This window comes from Cervus elaphus, chromosome 12 (genome assembly GCF_910594005.1).
Source record: "Cervus elaphus chromosome 12, mCerEla1.1, whole genome shotgun sequence".
In the NCBI taxonomy this organism is placed as follows: Eukaryota; Metazoa; Chordata; class Mammalia; order Artiodactyla; family Cervidae; genus Cervus; species Cervus elaphus.
Genome location: NC_057826.1, coordinates 52,129,557 through 52,149,700, shown reverse-complemented (window position 1 = coordinate 52,149,700; position 20,144 = coordinate 52,129,557).

Sequence of the window (20,144 nt, the reverse complement as noted above, 5' to 3'; positions counted from 1 at the left end):
TAAATATAAGAGGGAGGCAGAAGTGTCAGAGTAGGTGATAGGAGTAGAAAGCAGAGTGAGCTTTGAAGATGCTACACTGCTGGCTTTGGAGGTGGAGGAAGGAGACATGAGCCAAGGCATGCAGGTGGCCTCTTGAAGCTACAGAAATCAAGGAAGAGATTCTTTCCTAGAATCTCCAAAACGAACACAGCCCCACTGACCCCTTGATTTTGCCCAAGGAAAGCCATTTCAGATTTCTGATTTATAGGAGATATAAGATCATAAGTTTGTGGTAAGCCACTAAGTTTGTGAAAAGCAGCAGAAAGAGGAAACAAATGCAATTCCTTAATATCATCAAGCAATCAATAGTTAAATTTCCCAACTGTCTTGGAAATATTTCATTACATTATTTGTGCTGGTACTTCAACAAAAGAACTAATTTAGGTATCAGAAGCCAGGATTTGTTATTATATGGCTTTGGGCAAATCATTTACCTTTTAGTTTTTGTTTCTGGGTTTATATTTTAATGTTTAATGAGTATTTAATCAGCATTCCTATCATAGGGAAGAAATTACCAAATGTAAACATACTTTAAAAAGGTTAAAATACTATGTACTGATAAGGCAATTGAATCAGCCGAATGAGATTTATTGAGCAACAATTGTGCAGGATGCTTCCAAGCATAGGTAGGACACCAGTATGAAAGGGATTGATTCCTGGCCACAGAGGGTTTCCTGTCTAGTTGTGAAAAGCATCTTAATGTCGATGGAGGCCATATGAAATAGTAGGCACCCCAAGATCTGAGTCAGACAGACCTAGGTAAAAACCCAATCCAATTCCCAGCTTGGCCAGGTGCTCTTGGAAAAGTTACTTAAGCTCCAAAGACTCTTATGTCCTTCAGAGAGTTGATAGGGTGATTAAAGGAGTTAAGCCCTGTAAAGCTCTGAGCAGGTAAAAAATGCTCCAGGTGAGCTGATTTCCTTCTCAGGTATCTTAGCAGCAAGATAAGCATCACTCAGTCTAGATTCATGACTCAGCAGCATGAAACTATCTAAAGGATGTCCATGCTGAGGTTGGACAACCCAGAGAAGGTGAGACCCTTGTTAGGGGGAAGCCCCAAAAAATCAGTGACTTAATAAAGATTGTAGGATTTGACCCAAGCCTTCCCAGGTATGAACCGTGCAGATAGGGAGCCATTCCAGGTGGGAGAGGACAGGGAGGGGAGGCAGGCTCACATTAGGAGTCAGACAGCAAGGAGATGGTGTCAGTGGCAGGGGAGATATACAAAGGACAATAATGGAAGACAAGATGGGGAGGGAAGCTTGCAGTCAGATTATGGGAAGTTCTTGATTAACCCATCTTTTGTAGTCATAGCACCTACAAGGTGCCATTCATCATGAACCCTTTTCTTTCTCGCTCCTACTACTTTTTCAAAGCACCTTGAACTCGGCTTTGTCTTGCCTTTTGGAATTCTATAGCTTAAAAAATAAATAAACCTAGTACAAGCAAAATTCATAAATCCCAGACTATGGCATCGTGACAGGGCAGAGCACACGGAAGCTGCTGCCAGAAGCCATTTCACAATTCCTGCTCTGAACCTTCCATTAATCCCCACGGTTTCCATTTAATTTGGAGGCCTGTACAGAATGTCCCACTCAGAATTGCTTGCTGTCTTATTCACCTTCATCTCCAAGTTCCTGTTTGACCCTTACATCAGCATATATTACCCAGCCCCATACCCTTCATGGTTTTTTTTGAGGGGAATGACTCCAAATGAAGCCGTTCCTGGGTCATGAGCCCAAAAGAAGTTCGGTGAGCAGATACATGAAAGGGGAATTGTTTCAGTGTGAAGTGCTTGTTTCTTTTCTCCTTGCTGGTGGTAGGTTAGGAGGCTAGGAGGAAATTGTGCTGTTGGTTCAGCAAACAGAAATCCCCTGTGTATTTCAGACAGAATGACATTTAATATAGGAGAAGGACTTATCAGATCAGGGGGAGGGCTGGAAAAGTGGGCTCTAGACTGACCATGCTCCTGATGACTCCCAGAGCACTGCAGAACTGACCCGCCAAGGGAGTCGCCTCCTGTTTCCCCAATTAGGCGGCTGTCCTTGGAGCTGAGGACCACTGCAGGGTCACCAAGAGCCCTGGATAGACAGTCACAGCTATAGCTACCATCCAGTTCTATAACCGACTCCTAGCTCCACCCCTCACCAGTGTGTGATTCTGGGCCACATGTGTAATTCTCTGAGCCGCCATTTCGTCTTCTTTAAGATGGATATGAAAATCCAACCCTGATGGTGGTGGTAAATACAAAAAGAGATATGGTAGTGAACGAATCTATCCCCATGGGTTTGAGCTCTTATTGCATTTCAGTCTCTTCTTCTTTCTTCTACTAAGTGCCTCAGAGGGGAAGAAAAAAAAACATTCAGTAGGAGAGTGAAGGGCTTCCTTGGTGGCTCAGTGGTAAAGAATTCATTTGCCATCACAGGAGACATGGGTTCCATCCCTGGGTCAGGAAGATCCCATGGCAACCCACTCCAGTATTCTTGCCAGGAAAATCCCATGGACAGAGGAGCCTGGCAGGGTACAGTCCTGCTGCAGTTGCTGCTGCTAAGTCACTTCAGTCGTGTCCGACTCTGTGTGACCCCACAGATGGCAGCCCACTAGGCTTCTCCGTCCCTGGGATTCTCCAAGCAAGAACACTGGAGTGGGTTGCCATTTCCTTCTCCAATGCATGAAAGGGAAAAGTGAAAGGGAAGTCGCTCAGTCGTGTCCCACTCTTTGCGACCCCATGGACTGTAGTCCACCAGGCTCCTTTGTCCATGGGATTTTCGAGGCAAGAGTATTGGAGCAGGTTGCCATTGCCTTCTCAGGGGGTACAGTCCATGGGGTCACAAAAGAGTTGGCTACAACTGAGAGACTAAACAACAACAAGAGTGAAGTTTAAAGTTTCTGGCTGTTGACTGTGGGAAGAACATTTGAGACAATATCAAATAACAACTGAGAAAAGTTTTAACCTTGCGTTTAAAAAAGTCCACAAGGAAGTCGTCTTAGTTTTAAAAGAAAGTTATAATTCAAATGCATTGTGAAGCCAAAATCGCAGGTGAATGATGACCTTTTCCAGTGTTCTGGAGGAAAGGGTGGCCTCCTATGGACGCTGCTTTGTCATCTTTTGCCCCCATCATCTCCATCCCTTTTCTCAGCTGTACAGAGGAGCTTCTCCAGTGGAGCTCCGAGCAGCCAGTCCTAAGGCTGTGGTTGCCAGCAGCATCCCAGTGTCTATTATTAAGATATCTGCCTGCTCGTTTCTTGCCAGAACAAGTCATGGCCCATCATAATCTTCATGAGTATCTCTTCAAACATGGTCTCTTGACTTCTACTGGTGATCAATCTTCTTAATTCTCTTAACATTTCCTGGGAACTTACACAAGGCCAAACCCTAGGGTGTCTCTGGAGGAAATGAACTAGGATCACTCTTAGACTAGAGAGGGTGGCAGGCATGTTAACAAAGACAGTAATTGAATATAATGAGTGTATAAAGAGAATCAAGATCGGGGTGGTGAGAGGAGATGAGCCCTGACTCTGCCAGGGGAAGTTGGCGATGCTTTCCAGAAGGGCCTTCCCTTCATCACTTTCCCAGCAGTATCCCACTGATTCTGCTTCATCTTCCTTGGACCCTCCCTGCTTCATTTTGGGACCACTGCTCCCCACTTTGCTTCTTCCTTCCTCTCCTTCCTCACCAGTCTCCTTTGCCATCCCTTCCTCTTTGGCTGCAGCTCTAAATGTTAAGCCTCCCCAGGGCCTCTGCTAAACGCAGCTTCTTCTTTCCCTAAAGTTTGTCACCACGTGATTGAATTCACTCCCAAGGGTTTAAATGCCCACTGTGTGCTAACACACTGAACACCTCTTCTGAACTCATACGTCCAACTACCCACTTAGCCTCTCCCCTTAGAGACCTCAAGAATGTCTGGAACTTATATCCAAAACAGAACTTTTGATCCCAAAAGTCCCCCAGCCCAGGTTCTTCCATCTCAGTAATACAACCATATACACTGTCCTTTATTCTCCTAAATATCGCCTTTCTTTCCTCCCATATCCAACCCATTAGCTTGTGGGTGTTCAGACTCTAATCTTTAGCTCTAATCTCTAAATTTAGCCTGTCACGTCTGGCCTTGATTACTGTTACCCTGCCTCCACTTCTGCCCCTTCCAATCCATTCATACCGAGCAATAAACATGATCTGTGAATACTGAAAGCTGTAGAACATCAGTCATCTGCTTAAACCTTCTAGTGATTTCCTGTTGCATTTCAGGTAAAATGCAAATTCCTTCCCTTCCATGGAAGACCCAGTGTGATCTGGCCTATGTCCACATCCCCTGACTCATCTCTCACCATAATACTGGGTGGTATCAGAGAAGTTGCTTCATACCCAGGTCTGGGGATACGGGAGTGCTGACAGGACCCAGTGAGCCAGAAGAAACTTGAGCTCAGGATGAGGGGTGGGGACATGACTACCTGAGCAACAATCAGGTTCCTGACTCCCAATAGTGGTACCATCAGCACATCTGACCAGAAAGACTCAGTGGACCCCAGAGCATGATCCCCAGTCATCAAGAAGGACATGTGTCCGTTCCCAGGAGGCCAGGGCAGACCCAGAAGACAGGCACTCTGCCTCCTATGCCCTGGTACCATGGAAAGAGGAGGTGGAGGAGTATGCTTGCAATTTGAGAAAAGTACAGATGAGAAGTTTAAACTTTGAATGGATTGAACATTTAGAAAGGAGAAACTATTGTAAGTCTTAGCCACTTAAGTGGAAATGCTTTTTTTTCCTTTTGAACTCCATCACTTGGAATGGGACTCCAGAATAAGATGAAGACAATTACAGTAAGTTTTTAAAAGTTCTGTGTTTTGAACACATCTTATTTGTGTTCAAAATGATCTGACCCATTGTAGATATAAATAGAATGATATACATAGATATAAACTGGAAATAAGTCAAGCTAAATGTTAACAATAGTCATTCCTGGGATGTGAGAATAAATATTTTAATTTTTTGATATTTTTTTCTCTTTTCTTATTTTTCTGCAATGAGCATGTGTGACTCAGAATCAGAATAGCACAGTTAACAATTTTTTGAGAGTTCAAGCACTCTTCATCTGTGAAGACTTTCCTGATTCCAAAGGCAACACCTAAGAGCTCCTTCCGTGTCCACCGATAATTATCTGGCTTCCTCACAAGCTTGTGAGCTCTTCAGAGCGGGGGCAGCGTCTCTTCATCTATATATTCCCAGCACCATCTCAAGACATGCAGCCATTGGATATTTAATAAGTATTTCTTAAGAATCCACCCTGGAAGGCTCTTCCTTTTGACTGTAGATATTTCATTTTTAGAATACTTTTGTTCAATTGCTGATTTCTAATAGGAGAATAAACCCTTTGTCAGCAATTAACATTCAGTATGGATTAACTGAACAGGGCTTAGAAAAACAAGACAGTAGACTGTAAATTGGGCTTGTCAAAGAGGAAGCAGAGACAGGGTCAGGGGCCAGTATACCCCATGAATGATGTAATATGGAGGGAGGCAGGACCCAGGCTGGGGAGGTGAGGGAGGCACTTGCTTTGGGCACAGAATTTCAGAGGGCACAAAAATCTCAGTGATCAAGAAATATCGTATTTCAATACCATATTTTAAAAATCTTAATTTATGTTAAAAAATCCATGATAAGCAAAAAATGAAAATTGTTCAATAAAAATAGGATCAGTCTCACTAATTTTTCTTTTTGCCTTGGGCTATAGTGTGGCTCAGTAAAGCACTGCTACTGATTTTGTCTTGACTGAAAATTTTGGTATTTTATTCATCCTGGCATTTTTTTTTACATTAAGTTTAATTTTTAAAATAATATATGAAAATATTTATCTTGATCCTGGGGGTTTTGCCATCACCTTAAGTTTTGCCCTGAGGTGAGTACTTCACTCCCCTTCTCCTAGTACTGACCCTAGGTGATTGTCAGCCATGGGGCTGGAGGGTGGGTGTATGTGAAAAAGCCCACATTCTGGAACAGGAGAAAGGATCTTCCTGGCATAACACCAAGTGTCTCACTCTACTGGAGCTGCCAGAACATATTACCACAGACATGGGGGCTTAAACAACGAAAATGTATGTCCTTCGAGGCTAGAAGTCTGAGATCTGGGTACTGGCATGGTCAAGTTCTTGGAGAATACCCTCTTCCTGGCTTGCAGAGTCACCTTCTCCCTATGTCCCTCATAGTGTAGAGAGAGGGAGAAAGTCTTCTGATGTATCTTCTTGTGCATGCAAGAATACTAGAATGGGTAACTATTTCCTCCCCTAGGGGACCTTCCCAAACAGGGATTGAATACTCATCTCCTCTACCTGCTAACTTAGCAGGTAGATTCTTTACCACTGAGCCATTGGGGAGGTCCCAGTGTTTCTTCTTCTCTTAAGAATTAGTATCTTAATACTAATCCCATCTGTGGGTACTACCCTCATGACCTCATCTTGTTGTTGTTGTTTAGTCACTAAATTGTGTCTGACACAAACCCATGAAGTGCAGCACACCAGACTTTTCTGTTCATCACTATCTCCCTGAGTTTGCTCAAACTCAAGTCCATTGAGTCAGTGATGCCATCCAACCATCTCATCCTCTGTTGTCCTCTTCTCCTCTTGCCCTCAATTTTTCCCAGCATCAGGGTCTTTTCTAATGAATCAGCTCTTCAAATCAGGTGACCAAAATATTGGAGATTCAGCTTCAGCATCAGTTCTTCCAATGAATATTCAGGACTGATTTCCTTTTGGATGGACTGCTTGATCTCCTTGCAGTCCAAGGGACTCTCAAGAGTCTTCTCCAACACCACAGTTCAAAAACATCAATTCTTCAGCACTCAGCCTTCTTCATGGTCCAACTCTCACATCCATACATGACCACTGGAAAAACTATAGCTTTGACTATATGGACCTTTGTCAACGTGGTGATGTCTCTGCTTTTTAATACACTGTCTAGGTTTGTCATAGCTATTCTTCAAAGGAGCAAGTGTCTTTTAATTTTGTGGCTGTAGTCACTGTTCACATTGATTTCAGAGCCCAAGAGAATGAAATCTGACACTGTTTCCACTGTTTCCCCATCTATTTGCCATGAAGTGATAGGACCAGATGCCATGATCTGGTGGAACAGTAGAGTAAGACAATTGGTGTTAATGCCAGTTTTTCGAATGTTGAGTTTTAAGCCAGCTTTTTCACTCTCCTCTTTCACCTTCATCTAGAGGCTTTTTAGTTCCTCTTCAATTTCTGCCATTAAAGTGGTATCATCTATATATCTGAGGTTATTGATATTTCTCCTGGCAATCTTGATTCCAGCTTGTGACTCATCCAACCTAGCATTTCACATGATGTACTCTGCATAGAAGTTAAATAAGTAGGGTGACAATATACAGGCTTGACATACTCCTTTTCTAATTTTGAACCACTCCGTTGTTCTATGTCCAGTTCTAACTGGTGCTTCTTGTCCTGCATACACGTTTCTCAGGAGGCAGATAAGGTGGTCTGGTATTTGCATCTCATTAAGAATATTCCACAGTTTGTTGTGATCCACATAGTCAAAGGCTTTGGCATAGTCAATGAGGCAGAAGAAGATGTTTTTGGGGGGAATTCCCTTGTTTTTTCAATGATCCAACCCATGCTGCCAATTTGATCTCTGGTTCCTCTGCCTTTTCTAAATCCAGCATGTACATCTGGAAGTTCTTAGTTCACGTACTGCTGAAGCCTAGCTTGAAAGATTTTGAACACAATCTTGCTGGCATGTGAAATGAGTGCAACTGTACAGTAACTTGAACTTCCTTTGGCATTGCCTTTCTTTGGGATTGGAATGAAAACTGACCTTTTCCAGGCCTGTGGCCACTGTTTGAGTTTTCCAAATTTGCTGGAATAATGAGGGCAGCACTCTAACAGCGTCAACTTTTAAGACTTGAAATAGTTCAGTGCAATTCTATCACCTCCACTATCTTTGTTGGTAGTAATGCTTCCTAATGCCCACTTGACTTTACTCTCCAAGATGTCTGGCTCTAGGTGAGTTATCACATCATCATGGTTAACTGGGTCACTAAGAGCTTTTTTTGTACAGTTCTTCTGTGTACTCTTACCACCTTTTCTTAATCTCTTCTGCTTCTGTTAGGTCCTTACTGTTTTTATCCTTTATTGTACCTATGTTTGTGTGAAATGTTCCCTTGGTATCTACAATTTTCTTAAAGAGATCTCTAGTCTTTCCCATTCTATTGTTTTCCTCTATTTCTTTGCATTGGTCACTTAAGAAGGTTTTTTGTTTTGTTTTGTTTTGTTTTTATCTTGCCTTGCTGTTCTCTGGAACTCTGCATTCAGTTGGGTGTATCTTTCCCTTTCTCCTTTGCCTTTTGCTTCTCTTCTTTTCTCAGTGATTTGTAAGGCCTCTTCAGACAACTACTTTGTCTTCTTATATATCTTTTTCTTGGGAATGGTTTTGGTCACCACCTCCTGTACATTTTTATGAACCTTAGTCCATAGTTCTTCAGGCACCATGTCTACCAGATCTAGTCCCTTGAATCTATTCATCACCTCCACTGTATAATCATAAGGAATTTGATTTAGACCATACTAGAATGCCCTAGTGGTTTTCCCTACTTTCTTAAATTTGAGCCTGAATTTTTCAATAAGGAGTTGATGATCTAAACCACAGCCAGCTCCAGGTCTTGTTTTTGCTGTCTGTATAGAGCTTCTCCATTTTGACTGCAAAGAATATAATCAATCCGATTTTGGTACCATCTGGTGATGTGCATGTGTAGAGTCGACTTTGGTGTTGTTGGGAGAGAGTGTTTGCTATGACCAGTGCATTCTCTTGGCAAAACTTTGTTAGCCTTTGCTCTGCTTTATTTTGTACTCCAAAGCCAAACTTGCCTGTTATTCCAGGTACTTGACTTCCTACTTTTGCATTCCAGTCCCCTATGATGAAAAGAACATCTTTTTTGGTGTTAGTTCTAGGAGGTTTTGTAGGTCTTCATAGGCTTGTTCAATTTCAGCTTCTTCAGCATTAGAGATTGGATCTAGACTTGGATTACTGTGATGTTGAATGGCTTGCCTTGGAAACAAACCAAGATCATTTTGTCATTTTTGAAATTGCACCCAAGTACTGCATTTTGAACTCTTTTGTTGATTATGAGGGCTACTCCATTTCTTCTAAGGGAATTTTGCCCACAGTAGTAGATATAATGGTCATCTGAATTAAATTCCCCCATTTCAGTCCATTTTAGTTCACTGATTCTGAAAATGTCAATATTCACTCTTGTCATCCGTTTGACCACTTTCAATTTACCTTGATTCATGGACCTAACATTCCAGGTTCGTATGCCATGGTGTTTTTTACAGCATCGGACTTTACTTTCAGATACAACCACAACTGGGCACCATTTCTGCTTTGGCTCAATCTCTTCATTCTTTCTGTAGCTATTTCTTCACTCTTAATATTGGGCACCTACTGACCTGGGGGATTCATCTTTCAGTGTCATATCTTTTTGCCTTTTCATCTTGTTCATGGGGTTCTCAAGACAAGAATATAGAAGTGGTTCTCCAGTGGACCACATTTTGTCAGGCCCTAACTGGCAGGAACATGCCATTCAGCCACTCAGTGTAGCTGGATGACATTCCTGGTGCCGAGGCTGTCCCACTGCTGGTCCTTGTTGAGCATTTAAACCTTCACTGGCTGTCAGGTATCAGTCAACATGCCGCCATGGGTTGAGGCAAAGGCCCTGCTGGAGTGTCTGGGAAGGGGATCCAGGGAAGGCTGGAGCCAATGTTGGATGAAGACCATGAGCAGAGGTCGCCTTGACTTCACAGCTGCAGTTGGCTGTCCCGGAGCTAATCTGCTGCCCATGAGTCACTGTCCACTGTGGAGCTAATCAGCCACCCAAGAGCTGTTGGATTCAATCCACCGTACATTAGAGCTCGTCTAACCCCAGTTATGTTCCAAAGGCCCCACCTCCAAATACCATCCCATCGAGGGTGAGGACTGCAACGTGTAAATTTTGGAGGAACTCATTCAGTCCATAACACCAAGGGTGAGCGTTGTTTTTGACAACAATGCCCAAAATAACAACAGGGATATTAATAATATTAATAGTGTCTTAGAGCATGTCCCAGTTTCACTTCTGTTGTCTCACCTAATCATCATGAAAAGTCTTTGAGGAAGGATGAACAGGTATTATCAGTTTGTTTACAGAATGAGGGAACTTGATGAAGGCCAGTGGTATCTGACTAGTAGGGAATTCTTTGAACTCTGGGCTCCTGATTCCAAAGCAGTGTTCTGTCCACCACTCCAGTACTCTCCCTCCCTCTCCCTTGAATGCAGAAGGACATTTTACTTACTGGGTCCTTTAACCCCTGTTATCTCCTTCATGATTCTGACAACACTGTGAAGTAAGCACAACAGGAATTTTTATACCCATTTTACAGATGAGGACACTGAGTCCAAAAAAGGCATTGCCTTGGTGCAAACCATAGAGCCCCTAAGTAGGAAAGCCAGGTTTCAACCCCTGGTTCTGTGAGCATACCTCTTCCCTAGTAGAGAAGCACCCAGGTCCTCATCCCACCCCATTGTGAAGGATGAGGGGGTCCTGCCTGCTTGTTGGGCCTGTACTGCTGTGATGACAGAAGGCCTTAGAAATCCAGTAAGTGGGAGGGTTTTCCTGCCAAGGCACCACAGGGCAGCATTCGACTTCTTGGAATGATGGAATGTGCTGGCAAGCTCTTCACGTCCAGCTCCAGTCTTTGCTACAAGCCCTGTGATGTTCACAATCCTCCTGTGGGTGAGGACAGTTCCCAGGCTCACAATATGCAGATGGTTCCCAGGACAGGCTGTGGGAACCAGACTCAGTGCCCTCACTTCACCTGCATTGATCAGTTGGTAGCATGCGGGGCTTTCTGAGTCTCCCTTGTACCGTATTTTTCTCAAAACAGTAGATGGACCCCAGTCCCCTCCAGGGACTGTAAAAATGCTGCTGCTGCTAAGTTGCTTCAGTCGTGTCCGACTCTGTGCGACCCCATAGACAGCAGCCCACCAGGCTCCCCCGTCCCTGGGATTCTCCTGGCAAGAACATTGGAGTGGGTTGCCATTTCCTTCTCCAATGCATGAAAGGAAAAATTAAAAGTGAAGTCTCTCAGCCATGTCTGACTCTTAGTATCCCCATGGACTGCAGCCTACCAGGCTCCTCCGTCCATGGGATTTTCCAGGCAAGAATACTGGAGTGGGTTGCCACTGACTTCTCCAAGCACTTGGTAAATGGACCACACATCTTGAAATTCAAATATGGCGACGTGAACAAGGGAAGAGAAATCTGATCCCAGTGAAAGATACAGAACCAAAGAGGAGCCAAACGAAATCCCTTGAGGAAGAATTCAAGGAGTGCTTCATATAGAACTCAGCCCTTTGAAACTCAGGGAATCAATCACTGAAGACCTTCATCCACTTAGTAGAGTAATGATGAGTCTTTAGAAAGAAGGATGTCAGGTAAATGTGTTTGTGGCTCAGAATAAAGAATTAACTTGTGCCAAAAGGTCCAGTGGCTATAGCATTAGCTGTGAATGATTGAGGACAACAGTGTCAGAGGCTGGCAATGTGTTGGAAGCTGCCAATGGGATGAGAACCCAAGGAAAGTTTTATCTCCCTTAGAAAGCATCTATCATGTGAGTAGACTACATTAAATATGAAAATGCCAGTTACTTGCCTCTTCCTCTTCTCATTCTCCTCTTCCTTCCTCCTCTTTCTGTTCTTTTTCTCCTTTTCATTTCTTCTCTTCTTCTTCTTTCCTTCTCCTTTACATTTTTGTATGTCATATTCTTTCTCCCTTTACCTCTTATTTCTTCCCTCTTTCCCTTTGTCTCTCTCCCTCCTCTTTCTAGCTTTCTCTCTCACTGTTCATTCCTGTTTCCACTTCCGCTCCCTCTACCCTTTCCAGCTAGATTTTTCTGCTCCTAAGTGCTTTTGGCTATGTGATCTGGGGTCACCTGGTAACAGAGAAGTCTCCCTGGAAATGAAAAGATTGTACTAGAGGTTTTCTGGCACAGGAAAGGAAAGCATGTATGTTATGTTGCTTGTAAAATTTTCAAACTAGAATGTTTGTTATATAGCCATTAGAAATGATGGCCTTGAAAACTATGAAATGGCATGAAAATAGCTTATCTACTACATTGAAATGAAAATTTCAGGAGGTGAAATCATATGTGTGGCATGATTACAATTGTGTTTAAAATGCAGCCAAAATCTACGCACAAGGAAAACCTGGAGGGAAATAAACCAAAAAGTTGACAACTATCTTCTTAAAGTAGGGTGACTTTAAGTGGTTATTCTCCATGTTTTTATCCCTAACTTTTATTTAGTAAGCACACTTTGCCTTTATAGTGATAAATTAAGCAGTACAGGGAGATCAAACCAGTTAATCCTAAAGGAAATCAGCCCTGAATATTCACTGAAAGGACTGATGCTGAGCTTCTAATACTTTGGCGAGGAGTCAACTCTTTGGAAAAGACCCTCATTCTGGGAAAGACTGAGGGCAGGAGGAGAAGGGGACAGCAGGATGAGCCAGATAGCATCACCAACTCAATGGACGTGAATCTGAGCAAACTCCGGGAGACAGTGAAGGACAGAAAAGCCTGGCCTGCTGCAGTCCATGGATCACAAAGAGTTTGAACTGAACAACTAATGACTGAACAACAACAACAATGATAGTCATGTCAGAAACTTGCCATCAGGGCATGACCACTCTACAGTTTGGGGTCACACCTTGTAATGGGCAGGGCTTGGTGCCAGCTAAGGGAGATGGAGCTACTTATGAAATTTCATACCAGTCCCCACACAATGCATGGCTCCTGTAATGCCACTTGTCTTTTCAGCCTTCGGACAGGAAATTTGTACTGTACTTATTGAGTCCCCCCTACAAGGGAGCACTTATGCTGGAAGCTTCACATACCTTATCATTGCAGCCCTAAGAGAGAGGGGCTATTATCATCCCCCTTCTACACATACAGAAACTGAGACTTGGTAATTGATTCATTCATCATCCCAAAGAAACTCAGTCATAAAATAAACTTTAACTCAGTTTGGTCTGAATTCTGCATTACCCCAAATGATCTCCAGGGAATTCAAGCTTCTGAAAGAAGCAAAGGTGGAGGAAAGTTCCTCAAGGTAGTGAAAAATGAAAGAAACCAGTCAAATTTGGGCTGAGAAAGAAGCTAGCTCATTGTGTAGAGGTAAATTCCCTGAGCATTGCATGATATTAGTTATCACTACTGAGCTAGGATAACTTTTCCCTGACATCTTAGTTCAAACTGTTTATATGTGTAAGCAAACTATTAATTAGGGACCCTAAGAGTTCCACATTCAGGACACAACACCATGCACTGCGAAAGTAGATTTTTTAAAAATGTTTTTTCAATCTATATCATTAATTATGTTTACTTACTACTAAGATAACTTTGTAATATGTCATGAGGAAAATAAAGATATAATATGACATTAACTGCTCATATTTTTATTGGTGTCTGTAACTTTTTATACATGTGTGTATGTGTTTATACAGTTGCAATCATACTTTGTACACTGTTTTTGTTTGTTTTGTCCTAACAGTTGATATATGCTTTCTCATTTCCTATACGTCATAATTTTCAGTATGTACCTAATGTTTCTTGAAATGAATATGCTGCAGTTATCATTGGGCATTTAGGGTTGTTTTAATCATTAGAAATAATGCTGTTATAAATATGTTTTACATATCACTTTTTTCATGTAAATTATTACCTTAGGACAAATTTACAAGAGTCAGATTACTGGTACAAAATGTGTGAAAATAGTAATGATTCTACATATGTGTTGCTGACTTACAATCCGAAAAGGATAGGCCATTATATAGTACCTGGATCTTAGTAAGTACTTAATAAATAGTTAATGAATACATGAATAAATGTCACCAGCAACATATGTAAATATTTTTTGAATATATAAACTATTTAAGCAGAAGAGACCTATCTTTAATTTATTAAATGCATGTAATCTAGTCACATTGGTTGAAACCAGAACTTCTGAGAATCAAATGTTCTCATTTGTTTCAGTTTTTCTAAGCAAAGATTTCCAATAAGGGAATGTTCTTCATCAAACTGATTTGGCGACTTCTGCTAGGGAAAAGGGTGGAGATGAACCCCTTCACTGCATCCACTGGGACTCTGGGACTGGGTTGGAAGCCCTCAGCATTTCCAGGCTCCCTCAACTCTCCAAACTTTCCTATGGCCCCATTGTCTTCCCAGGTCTGTGATTATTTTCCCCATCCCGCAGTACCCTTTGAGTTTAAAGCTTCAGTATCACCAGGTCTCCACTCCTGATTATAGACTTGAGCAGATAGAGAGTAGATCTACCACAAACAACCCAAATGCAGACATCAGAAATGAAGGAATGCATCAGTTAGGACTCAGGATATAAGCCTCAAAACCAATATGTCAATCTGAGAAAAGCTCTAATGAAACAATCACATTATACTCACTCAAAGGGATAGAAAGCCAACAAGAACACAGAGAAGACACCAGTAATGGAATTGCCCTAAAGGCAGCAAAATCATCTGATAGTACTTCTTTGACAGATAATAGGAAAAATAATAAGGGAACTTGCAGGAACAGCAAAAGATAGCACTAAACTTGTAAACATGATAATAGAACCTAAGGCATCCATGACCTTTTCATCAGAGTCAAGAATTAGCTACAGAAGCCTTTGCATATCTGATCCAAATCCCACAAAATGTACAAACATTTGGTAGAATGCAAGAGAACAAGAGACCTGGGCAAAATAATAGGGACTTACAGCCAATGGACAAAAGAGAACCAAGCCCAACAGGGTCAGTGGTGAAGAATGTAAAACAGAAGGGTAGAGGGTGAAAATGAATGGTTCTTATGTGAGGAAAGTGTTTCTCAAGAGCAGTCCTTAAAGATACACCATCGGAAAATGACCGGTCAGAACTGAAACTGAAGGACAAAGACTCTCCTAAGTGATCATATGCAAAAATAAGAATTATGTCAGACTTCACCCATCCACATTTGGCCCAGAGCAAAGGCCCTTGGAGGGACATCCACCCAGAGCGAAGAGAAATAAAGTTTGTACACAAACAGCTTCTTGCCAAAATTATTGTTCTTGTAAGCAGAGAGGATGTTCCAAGACCCACCCACAGGATGTGAAATGATTTGTCAACAAAGTTCCACAGACACAACGATCACTTTAGGAAGCAATGAAGATTTAAAGCTCAACAGAGTATAACATTTTTTTTTCTTAAAGATATCTGCTCTGCAAATTTTGCACGTTTTGTAAGTGTTGGTAATGATAAAAAGGCCTGTGTCAAAACTAGAGGAAGAATGTTTTCAAAGGAGTTGTAATCAGCATGCCCACTGAACTTGGATTTTTTAAAATTAATATGTATTTTATCAAAGTAATAAATGCACATAGCTTGAAAGTCAAATAGTTCTAAAAGGCTTATAACAATTTCTAAGTAATTCCTTGCCCCACCACTCCACATTTTTCCAGTCTCCTTGTTTAGAGGCAACTATTTTGACTTGGGGGGGGTTATCTTTTGGCATTTAAGCATACACATTTCTAAATAATATGCACATATTACTCTCTTTGGATTAATGAATTTTAAGTATTATTTTCTATCTTTCTATTATAGATGAGGACTAAACTTCTTATCTGCTTTTCCTTCCCCATTGCATTTGGCTAAATCAGAATTCAGTATTCCTGTGCTCATGTTTCTGGCTTTGTATTGTAGAATGCATGCATGCTAAGTCACTTCAGTCAGGTCCAACTCTGTGCGACCCTACGGACTGCAGCCTGTCAGGCTCCTCTGTCTGTGGGATTCTCTAGGCAAGAATACTGGAGTAGGTTGCCTTGCCCTCTCCAGGGGATCTTCCCAACCCAGGGACTGAGACTGTGTCTTTTTCATCTCCTGCATTGCAGACAGGTTCTTTACCACTAGTACCACTTGGGAAGCTCCATACTGTAGAATACGACTCTGTATTTGCTGTCTTCCTTGCCCTTTGTCTTTTCTGGAGTGGATTGATCTGTATGTGTGAGTGTGTGTGAGTGTGTGTATTTTCATGTTACTAGTCATCTTTGCACACATTGCTAATTTCCTCCACATTTTCTCAAAGTTTTTCAGTACAACCTTCTACACGGTCAACCACAGCAAGAAATTTAAATATTTGTATTTTTTTGCTTGGGTATATCCATCTAGCATACCTTTATCCTCCTCCTATTGGAGCTAAGTGCTGTCCAGACGAGTGGAACAGTGCCATACTAGAAATTTCTTTTGGTTTTTCTCCTGAGTTGGATTTCCTGCCTTTGAGTTTTTCATGATCCTGGTTAGAAATCTAAAGTTATTCGATTCTTCTTTTGGGGTATTTTTTTATTGTCACCATCAGCTTGGAGGAACTTTTCTTTGAGGCAAACACCCTAAAATGTCACAACAGTATCCATTGGTGAGAACCCAGTCTCTTACACTGCATCCTCCAGGGACCCTTTTAATTTTAATTTGGAGATTCTTGTCCTTCAGTTATAAGAAATATTCAAATCGTATTATTATTTCCTTTCCTACATTTATTCTCTTCTGTATAGACCAACTGTTTTTTTGCACGTTGAAACAAATTGACTCTCTAATTTTAAAAATGTTTTCAAAATTTGCCTTTATTGAGTTTTTTTCATTTCTGCTATTATGTTTCTGATTTCCATGTGTGTTGTATGTGTGTGTGGAGGGAGGATGTTCTAACTGCTCCTTTTACACAGCATTCTGTTGTAGTTTTGTGGATGTACTATCTTTTCTTATTTCTGCCAATGAATGATGATGATTGATGATATGTTTGCTGTTCTCTTCTCCCTGTATAATCTACCTCTTCTGATTTGCATTGTTCTGTTTGTTTGCTTTGATCTCCATCTTCTGTGTTAGAGGCTGTCCTCACATGTTATTATGTGTCTCACATGTTATTAGGCTGTCCTCACTATCTTATTTTTTCATGATTATGGGAAATAAGGTAGTTGATTAAATGTGAGATCCGCGGTAGCATTTTGTGGATGAGCTCTTTAGGTGAACCTCTGATATGATTATTTTTCTGTGTTTTCCCTTGGGCTTGTCACATACTCCAGGGAATACTGTTCCAATACCCTGCCTGGAGGGCAAAATCTGGCTGCCAGCATCCTAAATTGAACTACAGAAGAGTGTTGAAAGTTCTTGGCATTGGGTATATGATTAACCACTCAACACCATCCACTATGCTTGTCTACGCCATGTTTGCAGGTCTTTTAAAAAATCCTTTCCAGAGAGTAAACCTTCAAACATTTCATGAAATGGGAATGGGGAAGGACTTGTCACCCAGGGATGAGGAATAGGGAAGGGAACTCCTTAAAAGAAAAATGCTTTTGACAGTCAAAAACGTTTTTGATTTTACCTTTCTACCTCTTCACTTCCAGTTCCAGAAGCCCTAGTGTTATTAGTTCCTGAGCCTTTTAAAGATTGTACAGTACACCTTTGGTTGGTTGTCAGATTTCCTTACTTCATTTTACAGTTTTATCACAGGTGCTAGATGCGTTATCACTCATCTGCTTGCTTTTCCACCTTCAAACTTTTGAATTATTGTTGCTTCTCCTGTTTTCCCTTCTTCTTAGGTTTATGTATTTTAAAACAATCTATTTGCTCTGTTTTAGTGGATTTTAAGATCAAGTTGAATTACTGTACACATTCAGGAATATGCTGTTTTCAATTTGAGCATTATAAATCTGCCATTTTTATAGGTTAAAAATGGTTGGAAATTGGCAGTTCCATATGATTCAACCTTACCTTATATGTGCCTCATTTTATATATTATTTAAAGATCTCTTTTCAAGTAGTGGGAGAAATTATGGTATATATTAATATATTCCTAAGTTGTGCTTCACCTGAAAACATGAGATCATCCTGAAAAATTGACCTGAGTATTTTTGACTACATGATACCTGCCCACATATTTACTTCCCACTTTAATTGCTTCTTTTCCCAGCAAAAGGATTTCTGTGTTCTTTGCCAGGGTTTGGTGTATTGAAATGAACAATGGTGTTGACATGAAAGGCACGAGTCTTACCTTCAGTATTTGCTCTCTATATAAAATTAGGAGTTCCCCAATCCCCAGAGTTTTCCTTAATAAATCCTTCTGTATTTGGTGTTAGACAGCACTGGTTTTACAAATTTATTAGCTGAATGACTTTGGAGAGTCTTCCTTTCTAAATAGGAGTGATAACATCATGGGAGGACTAAGTGTGACCCTGGAAGTAAAGATCTTAACATTATTACCTGGCATGCAAATAAAGGTCTTAATGTTAGGATTGTCACTGTTAATTGTTAGGAGTATTAATACATGGCAGATTATTAAGTTATACTGATCAATTACATGTTCATTTCCTCTCTCATTACCACTGCTCTAGAAATGTGAGTGTCAAATGAAACAGCATATGTAAAATTTCCACATAAATCCTATCTGTAGTTTGCCATGTATTGCAGACCATTAGTAAATATTTTTCTTTGGATAGTTAACCCAAAGGAAGCTACATGATGTTGAAAGTAAGTGCTGACTGCACCCGCCAATCAGAAAGATGTACTTTCTGTGTCTTTTGTGCCTTTCTGCAGTACCTCCCCAAAACCTCTGGGATCCAGACCAGCAGAAGTGACAAGTTAGGTGCAAACCAAAACTCTTCTAAATCCAAATGTATTTTATTTTTCAAAACTAACATTGGTGTCAAAGGATAATCCTTTCCCCTAAAACTTTTAAGGGATGTAATAATTAAGAGAAAGATAAATATTAGACTTTCTTTTCCAAATGTGAGTTTTCCTGCATATTTTTCAGATAAGACTGACCAAAACATTGTTGGTCAATGTGGCTCTTAGTTTACTACTGAGTGAAACCTACTGTGATCTTGTAAAACTATGTGAGATGTAAGCATATGAAGAAACTGTAGATGGGTCAAAGGATGGACAAATTCCCAGATTGTCTTCCCACTGATTGAGATTATTTCCATGAGAAAGTCTACAACAAGAATGTCTTTTAGCAAATGGATAGAGCAGAATCCAATAGGGAAAGGTCTTAAAAAGAGATGTACTATGAAGTATTATTGCTAGTGACTTGTTAGAAGGAAATGTCTTATAGAGTAAGAGAATAATTCAAACCATCCAATAGTCTAGTTTTAGAATTACAGAACACTATGGTTATAGACTAAGTGACTGAGCACACACATGTACACCATTATAGAATAATTGGAGTGAAGGAGCAAACTAACAGTTATTGAATACCAACTCTTCTTCTCAGCCCTCTGGGAAAGAAAACGTGGGTATTTTATCTGTTAAATAAATGAGTAAGCAGAAGGTCAAGGAGATTAAGTAATAGCCCAAGAACCCCCAGCTCTTTGTGTTGAAGTGGAACTGGAACTCAGGACTATTCAGTTCTAAGGTGTTAGCTTTTTATTCTCTGCTGTGCTTAGTTGCTCAGTCATGTTGGACTCTTTGCAACCTCATGGACTGTAGCCCACCAGGTTCCTCTGTCCATGGAGATTTTCCAGGCAAGAATACTGGAGTGGGTTGCCATGCCTTTCTCCAAGGGATCTTTCCAACCCAGGGATCAAACCCAGGTCTTATGCATTGCAGGTGGATTCTTTACCATTTGAGCCTCAGGGCCTGACATATAATTAAAGGGAAGTGATATACTTCAGGTTTCACTGCTATTTAGTAGTTAAACCAGAACTCAGGTTTCTTGACGCTTAGCTCAGTTCACCATCCTATACTCTGAATTGTCTTTTGCACAAGTCACCCCATAGACTGTCATTTCGTAGATTATTTTGCCAAGTTCATATGCGAAAATGGATTTGTCTTGGTCTCAGGCTCGATCACAGGGTTAGTAGAGAGTAGAAATGAGGCTTGCTATAACTGATGGATGAACCAAGTTCTACCCTGGTAAGAATTCACAGATGACCAGGAGCTTAATCAGCAGAGATTCTTTGTCACTTCTTGGCTTGGTCAATTAGTGGCTATTGAGAGCCATCATCTTGTTACTTCTCAGAAGATGTCTGAGAAGTAATTGAGAGG